The sequence below is a fragment of the Pundamilia nyererei genome, unplaced genomic scaffold (assembly GCF_000239375.1).
Source record: "Pundamilia nyererei isolate P.nyererei 1_Seehausen unplaced genomic scaffold, PunNye1.0 scaffold00499, whole genome shotgun sequence".
Lineage (NCBI taxonomy): Eukaryota > Metazoa > Chordata > Actinopteri > Cichliformes > Cichlidae > Pundamilia > Pundamilia nyererei.
This window is the reverse complement of record NW_005187900.1, coordinates 17,064-26,119: the sequence shown is the minus strand read 5'-3', so window position 1 is coordinate 26,119 and position 9,056 is coordinate 17,064.

The window sequence follows — 9,056 nt, the reverse complement described above, 5'->3', positions numbered from 1 at the left end:
AAAAACTTAATTTGAGCCTGAGAGGGTTAAAACTAGCTGCACAGGCTGAAGTGACCTCATTTTAGTTTTAAAGAAACATGAAGGATGCTTCCAAAAATCTGACCTGCATAGATCCATCCACTCAATGTCGACCATAATTTATAAAACTGCCACCATTAACGTAGATGTTTAGCTTTTAGCACAACTCACATTTTTCTGCCTTCTCTGTACATTTCACGTTCAGGTCTCGTTCATGTTTTTCCAGATCTGGCCAGTCTTTGCTGGAGTCTTCTGTCAAAGTAGACGGTGCAAAGCTACAACTGCTGAGCCTGACCTCTGATATAAATGGCCTCTATCAGTGTGAAGCATCTAACACATATGGAAGTAAACGTGGTCAGCTCTACGTGCATGTGGCATCAGGTGAGGTCAGCTTGGACTTAGCTGTGCAGTTTGTCCAAATCTTTTTTAAGTGGTTTCTGATTTTTGGATTTTAGCTTTTGTGGATGTTGCATCATTCTGATTAGGGCTGGGCCATATCATACCGTTCACGGTAATACCGGTATAATGTGTTAGGATGCCTGGGCTGTTGACCCAGGGTTTTGAGTTTATGTATTATTTATCATTTCTATTCTTTGGTTTCTTCGTTAGAGTTATGTCTTATGGTTTATGTCTCTGTGTAATCCTTAGTTGCTATATCCCCGTGTCCAGTCAGTGTCTGTCTTCCCTGGTCCCATGTCTTTGTTCCCTCTGTTGCAGTGTATTTGTGTATCTGTGTATTTAAGCCGTGTTTCTCTGTGTCCGTGTCGCGATCTACTTATCTTGCTGTGTGTTCTGTCAGTCTTCCGGTGTAAGTTTATTTTGACATATCCAGTTATGTTACATTTGAGTTTAGCATTAAAGCTGTTTTGAGTTCAAGTTTTGCCTCCGAGTGTCTGCACCTTGGGTCCTATTCCTGCCTGCACACAGCCGGTCATAACATAATGTTAGGCAACTATAAGAAAATGAAATATCGCGATGGAATATGGTTAAAACAAAGGCAGTGCCTTTGTTTTCATACACACATGGCGGAAAAAGTATGGCGGCAAGGGAGAATGAGCAGGGCAAAAGCGGATTGTTGAATGAAACAGATGAACCTGAATTGGTTTGTAAAAATGGTGCCAACTTCAGTAGTGTGGCACTGGTTTATTATTCATCCATCAGATAGACACCAAAGCACAATTTTTGGTAGAACATGCAAGCAGGCCGAAACACCTGGGGCTGCACGGCGTCAACACGTTAGTGCCGACCAGCCCCTCGCACGCGGCGATCCGCGTTAACTCGCTAATGGAGATTTGCCGTCATTTTAACAAGATTAACACTGACAGCACTAGTTTCAATACGACTTTGGTAAGCTACGAAGCAGCACCGCTTGATGGATTGTCGGAGCGTTACAGCTACCGTAGTCAGGAGCCTCGCAGAGTGATACGTACTGTGCTTTAGCATAATATTACCGTATTGTGTCTGTCTATAACCTCTTTTTAAGTTTTGTCGATATTGTACATCGCTATGCTCAGGATATGTCGGCCCATTTCCACTGGAAATGCCTGTCAACAATAACTTTGCATTTGCACTGTTAAAATTTTATATAGCTTTAATGCACATAAAAACAGTTGCTTGTTTAAGTGAAAATACATTGATGTTTGTTTGTTTTTTGCACTAATAAAGTTTTGGAGTTGTAAAGTGTTTTGTCTCGCGTCAGTTATATCGTCAGTTATATCAAATATATATCGTGATAAATATTTTTGGCCGTATTGCCCTGCCCTAATTCTGATGTTGTTCTGTTTTATTTTCTGTGGACTTCTTTCAAAGGAAATAAACTTGAACATCTACTATGACAGATAAATGATGGACTTCTGTAGGCACTCCACCCACATACAAATAAGAGGTTAAGAATAGTTTGTAAGCAAATAGCTTAAGGAAATGATTGCCTAACCTTAGAGCCAGCATAAAACAGACAAGTAAATGGATGACTAATGCCCACCCAGTGCAGTATATATTACTCAAGTCAGTTCTACAATTTAAAACTTGCCTTAACGTATGATATATTCTGTTCATGGTCTTATGCCTTAGATTGTGCCAGTCTGAGAGATTCTGATTGTGCCATGGGTGCATGTAGTCTTCTTTCGGCTGTTCTCCTTAGAAGCTATGAAAAAATACTTTAAAGAACGATAGTCTGGCTCCTTAAGACTAAACTATGAAGAAATGAGTTTGGCTCAAAAATTTTTGCTTCTTTTTTCAGACCGTTTAGGGATCAAACTATTTGCCTCATGCTCTAGCATCCTCCTCTTTCCTGCCAACCTCCATGCCCTCTTTTATTACATTCATTAAACATCAGTGTTCCTCTTTCACTTTGTCTTTTTCTTCTGCCTGAGAACTAAATAGTGATCATCTAAAATATGCATACTCCCTGCTTTGCACACATCCAAACCATCTCAGTCTCTCTAATTTTGTCTCCAAACGTAGCTTTCCCTCTGATTTACTCATTTCTAATCCTGTCCATCCCAGCCACTCCTGATGAAAATCTGAGCATCTTCAAATGAACAGGCTCTAATAGGTTCATTTAGCTTCATTTTAGTGTTGTCAGAATATCAATCAATAACCCCAGAAAAAAAACACATAAGTTATAAATTCATTTGCATGTTATGTTTTTCCCCAAGCAAAATATCACTTAGTACTTGGTCGAGAAACCGTTGTTCTTTAGAGACTCCTTTGTGACCTACTATGTGGCCTTGGGTCACTGTCATGCTCCAGGCTGAGGGTAATTGATGGTCATTTTATATTTCTTTCTATTCCAAATATTCACATCAGCAGTTGTCACCTTCTCACCGAGCTACTTGCCAATAGTCTTGTAATCCATTACAGCAGATCTACATTCTTCTTCATGATGTCCTTTGATAGCTCTTTGGTCTTTCCCATGGTGCAGAGTTGGAAAAGAAGGAACCAATTCTGTGGTTTCTTCAGTTCAGGTCAGAAGTATCTGTGATTAATTGATTGGTTTAATCTGTCTGTCAGTCCGTTGAAACCAGAATTCTGGCTATTTGTTCTGGACTTTAGATTGATATTTTGTCTCATTAAAATGAAACTACCATAAAAATTAGAGACAGTTCATTTCTTTCTGCTTTTCCCCAACTGTATCAGACAGCTTTCTCACACACCTTTCCCATCTTCTCTTCCTTTATCTTCACCCAAGACTAGAAAAGTTTTCGCCAGAACATTTTTGACCAACAGTACCAGAAGTGATCATTGTTAACCTGCCCTCAACCTACATGAGCTACATGTTTGATTTGTGTATGGTATATGTTTAAGTATTGTCTGAGTCATCTCAATATATGAAACATAAAACATAAATGCCAGATAATGTAATTCTCATTATATCCTTCATTCTTGTGTCCCTGCAGGATCGTGCTCTGCTGCATGGGCCTTACTTGGTGTTTTGATTTTCCTGAGCATCGTTGGGGCTGCAGTATGGTACTTTTATAAACATGAAGATCAAAGGTACTTCATACATTAACTTGCATGTTTCCAAAATGTAGAATAATATTTAGTAGATCTGACTTTAAAGCATGTGGACCTACTGTCCAAAGTGAAGTATAGACTCTTTAATTCAAAGGGGTTGACCAAAAAATGTTTTTATTTTTACTTTCTTTTTTTTTTTCTTTTTTTTTAATATATATACACAGTCTCTATTTTGAGGTGTTTGAATTTAAATGGACAGTTTATTTAAAAGCTGTGTGGAATGCTTCTTTAGTTTTTCTTAAATTAAAGAGGAAAATAGTATGGAAGTGTGGACAAATGAGCTCTTGACGGTAGTTAGTCAGGCCATACTTACGCTGCAAAATCAAAGCAATCTTATCAGAGAGAGTGCAAATCTTAGGAATGGCCTAATTGGCAGTTTTGATACTTTCTGTGGGGGGAAAAAGTGCACTAGTTAGCGTGTTACAATAGACAATAGCTCCTCGTTTGCCATTGGCCTTTGTTTCACGTATTTGGATATCTGACTTTTAACATTGGGTTACTCATTCACTTGATTGTTTTATTTCAGCGCTATTGCAGTGGTGTTGGAGGGATTTTTAATTAATGTCCCCAAAATTCCAGGCATAGGTTTACACTTTTTTGGCGGCGTGTCCCAACAAATGAATCAGCTGGTGACAGTGCAGCGCAGCAAGAACAACGTCAGACAGAGGTCAGTAACTGTTAATTTGTTGAAATATGCAGTTTTTTCACTCAAAGTTTAATTTCTCTCTCTGAATATTTTGACGCTAATGACTTTATTTAATGTAAAAATCTTTGTTTTGCAGTTATGGTAGATATATTAGTAGTTTTAGTTTTAAACAAGTCATTTTATTAAATCTGCTCTTCTTAAAAAATGAGTGTGTGTGTTGAATATGATAGAAGTTTAAATGTTCTTTTTAAAATATGCAGATACACTGAAGGTCTTTGCATGTTCAGCTAAAATTAAAACCATTTTAAACAAATGTTCTGAACTGTCTACCACAGCAATCTCCCTGACAGCTGTGGAAGCAAAGGATGGACTATATCTGTACTGAAAGCTCTCAAGTTCTCAAGTCAGCTGGTAAATGAACAGATGGAGAACCGGTGGACATACTTGGTGTTCGTTTATCTCTGCCCCCTTTTTGTTTATCATCTCTTAGTTTTTAATGAAGTTTAGTTATAGCTTTCTTGTCACTACCACAGCATTTAGGCTGTACATATCAGCTCTGGCTAATATGAATGGCAGTTTTTCTGTGACTGTTCACAGAAGGTAACTGTTCTTTCTGTTCTTCATCTCCTGATAACACAAGCCGTTAAGCTACTGAGGATAACAACCCACAGGGCTTCTGTTTAAAACAATGTTATCAGTGTTATCAGTAGACCACAGAGACCATAAGGTTCAGACAGTACAAACAGTCAAGCGAAGCACACTGTCTGAATACCTTGTAATTCCAACCAGTAAGATTACCACATAGTATATAATACTTGAGTAATACAGCCCCACCCTTGTTTGTACATGGGGGTGAAAGCAGATATTTTGCTCGGATAACCTAACGTAAAGCAGCATATAAGGAAATTTGAAAGAGGAAAAAAAATCTTTAAAAAGGTTAGAATGAGACTTTTTTTTACTGTGTTGAATCATAGGGTTTTTGTTTATTTTTTTAAATTAATTTTAAGAAAATTAAAGGTCTTCACCCTGCTGAAATCTTTTCCTTTAACTGTAAAAAGTAACACGTTGCAGTATTTTCCAGGAGAGTGCAGTTTTCCTGGAAAACGAAAGCTACACTTTTGTTTTCCAGGAAAACTGGAAAATTTGGTTTCTCTCATCAGTCATTAATCGTAATCGGTGTATTTACTAAGATTGGATGCTGCAGTCTTTGTGATCTGTCTCATGTTTCCTGTTTTACTTTGACAGTCCCTGTCCTATGTAAATGTTTTCAGTTTTGCTTCCCCTTTGTCTTGTAACGCTTCATTACTCCCAGCTGTGCACTCCTTTGTCTCGTTCCCTCGTTACACCTCTGTGTATTTAAGCCCTGTGTTTTCCTTGTTCTGTGTCGTGTTGTACCCTCACCGTGCTGTGTTTCCGTCTCTCTGTTTCTGGTAGCATTCTAGTTCTCTGTTCGCAGTTTTGTTTCCCAGTTCCCCAGTTTTTCTAGTTAGTGTTTCGTGCTTTGTGCTTTGAGTTTCTAGTTTTAGTTTCCTTGAATTCATATTCAAGTTTCCAAGTTTCAGTCTCCAAGTCCAGCATTTGAGTCCTACATCCTGCTGCACACAGCACACCTTGACAACGTATTGTTATTAGTTTGCCCTTTGATGTTATCTTTCTGTTTTCCTTATCTTCACTTCCTGTCATAATGCACAGTGTGAGGAATGATTTAAAAAAGGAACTTATAAGCAAAAGTAAACAGTTAAATTCAGGCACAGATCCAAAGTAAGCATAGGGTAATTGATACAGAAGTAAAAGCAAAGATTTGTCCAGGTGTAATCCCCCTTCATGAATCACTACCTTATCACGGTGAAGGGGTTTGCGTGTCCTTCTGATCCCAGGAGCTTTGTTGTCGAGGACAGTTTGGTCCTGGTAGGGTCTCCCTAGGTAAATTGGTCATGGGTAAAGGGCCAGACCAAGTGTGATTCAAAAGAGTTTGATGATGAGAAGTTACTTGACAGAATCTTGGTTACCAGGGCCCCTTCATAAAGCCAGGCTTAGTCAAGGGGCTTTTTATTAAAAACCTATTATTCATGGGTCCTGGCTGACCCCAGTTACTCCAGTGAACCCATCACCTGCTGGAGGGGCCATAGTGGTCCAGTGTTATGTGAATCGGGTGCTAAAACTGGTTTGTGATATATGGTGATAATCAAGTGTTCCTTTTTGAGCAGTGTACTTTGTTGGCTATCATACATAATGAGATGGAAAGGTTTTCTAAAATATCCACTCAGGCAAAACAAGCTTTGTTAATGATTCATAACTCCAGCTGCTGTAGGTGGAGAGCAGTGACCAGTCTATAAAGTCACACTTCATACATGGATTTATAAAATTTATTGCTAATTAACAAACATTCATTGTTTTATGGTTAAAAAATTTTCCCCACCACATTGGACACCAGAGATGGGCAGTACAAGTAACGCCTTACTGTAATCTGATTACTTTTTCATGTAACGAGTAAAGTAAGGGATTACCATTGCAAAAACGGTAATTAGATTACCGTTACTTTCCTGTAGGAAAGTTTTTAAAGTTACTGCGTTACTAAAACCGTGATTTTTGTGCGAGACTGTCTCATGACAGTGACGTAAGCGAGTGCTACATTCGTGACAACAGCTGTGTGCAGATCAACAACGGATCATATATCGAGTGCGGGAGAGAGTATGAGCGTGCAGCGTTTAAAGCATGGAAGTACTGACCTTATTTTGAGTTTGATTCCATAAAAAGTGACAAAAACATTATTGTCCGTTGTGCGTGGGAAGAAAACTTCTTTTTACAGTGAAAAAAAACCCCCTAAACCTCCAAGCAAGCACCGAGTGCGCTACCACGTAATGGGAAACTCACAGAGAAACTCGCGGATTCTGCGGTACACCTGCACCAGGGCAAACCTCCGCCTACCCCACTCCTGCTTTACAGGTGAAAATAGAGCAACAGGACCGCTAGTCTTTGATTTTATTTATTTTCTGCTGTGTTTTACTTGCATCTATTTGAAAGAGTGAGTGTAAACACACACACAAAAAAATATATTTTATGTGCTGGAATGTGCAGAAAATAAGTTTAAATGTTAAACTAATTTCTTCCAGTCAGAGAATGTTGCATATAATTAAATTTTTTGCTTGATGCATAAAGTTAAAAGATTAAAACTAATAAAACACGTTTTAAAAAGAGACTTTTCCATTTGATTACATTTTGTATGATGGATTATGCAGAAAAAGTAGAATTAGGCTGAAAGATCTATCACTTTATCACCTATTCAGGTTGTAAATCATGTTTTTAAAAAGTAACTAAGTAACTAAGTAATTAATTACTTTTGAAAATAAGTAATCAGTAAAGTAATATGATTACTTTTTTGGGGAAGTAATCAGTAATTAGTTACTGATTACTTTTTTCAAGTAACTTGACCAACACTGTTGGTCACTGACTGAAATATTATGTGATAGATTAGAAGGTGGGCATTTTGTTAGTGTGATGTCAAGTTTACATTTTTTTTTTAATGATTTTCCATGTTTTCATGTGTTAAGTGCATATTCTAAATTATTATCATTAAATTCTGAGGTTTTTTTGTTTTTTTTAAATGTTCTAGTCTTGTTGAGTCATAGTTTCCATTGTCTCAGTGGTCATGATGGTACTTATGTGAATGTTTGAGTATAAAACTTACAATGTTTACAGTTTTAAACCAGTCAAGCAGACATGTCAGCACTGCAGCTATTAATAATAGCTATTAAAACAATACCTCTTTTTATACTAGAAATGTATTCTGGTACTGCCTTAAGTTTTTGTTTTGGCTGCTTCACTTTTGTAAAAGGTTAATTAGCATATTTAACAGCTGTTTATAAACAAGCTTCTAAAGTCATGTCAGTGAAACCCTCTGATCATCTGTTTTGTGTTGAATTCATTTGTGAACTACGAGTATACAAACTTAAGACAGAAAGCAAAGTCAGCAAAAACAGAATTTATGAAATGTGCAGTGTCAAAGGTCACATTATACTTTCATGTTTTCGCAGATCTGTTGATTTGCTGTTTGCAGTTCAGGAAAACTTGAGGTGTTTTCTTACATTTAATGTAAATGACTCTGAATTGGATGGTGGCTGGTTGGAGGGCATACTGTATGTATTATTACATGTTGCCTACCTTCAGTACCGGAAGGGGGCCACAGCAGCATGTTGTTTTATTTTTATTTTAGGATAGAAACTGTTGACTCATTTTGTCTGGATCTTGTTGCTGAATTTGTGTTTAGATTTAATAGTGGATGTAAAGATATTTTTCGCCTTTTGCATAGCTGAGTATGGTAAATTCAGTTACATAAATGTAAATCCTTGTTAGCATTAGCAACACTTGTGTGTGTATTTTAACTCTACACTTTATATTATTTATCAAGTTTTTGTTCTTTTCTTTAAACCTAACAATGAAGACATGACACTTTCTGTTTTCTAAACCTTTTGAAAAAGTAAGATCAGTAAAACTGTTTTAATTTTTAATGTATATCCATGCACTGCACATGATAACAGTGGTTCTCAAGCTGTGGAACATGGACCAGGTATTGAAGCATCATGGGAAAAAAAGTTTTTGATTGCTTTTTGTTGTTTTTGTAAAGGTCATTAAAAAACAAGAGCCTGTTGCTCTTATTGTCAACTTTTAACTAAAATTCATCTTGTATCTTTTTGATTTGTTAATGACTGTTTAATTACTTGACTAATTACAAACTCCTTGGTGTGGGCACAAAACATTTTTTTAAATTATTTATTTTTGCATTTGTAATTTTGGCATGTCAGAAAGTTTGAGAACCAATGTGTTAAAGCAGAAAACTATTTATCACCATTAATTATTATTATATTTTAATACCAAA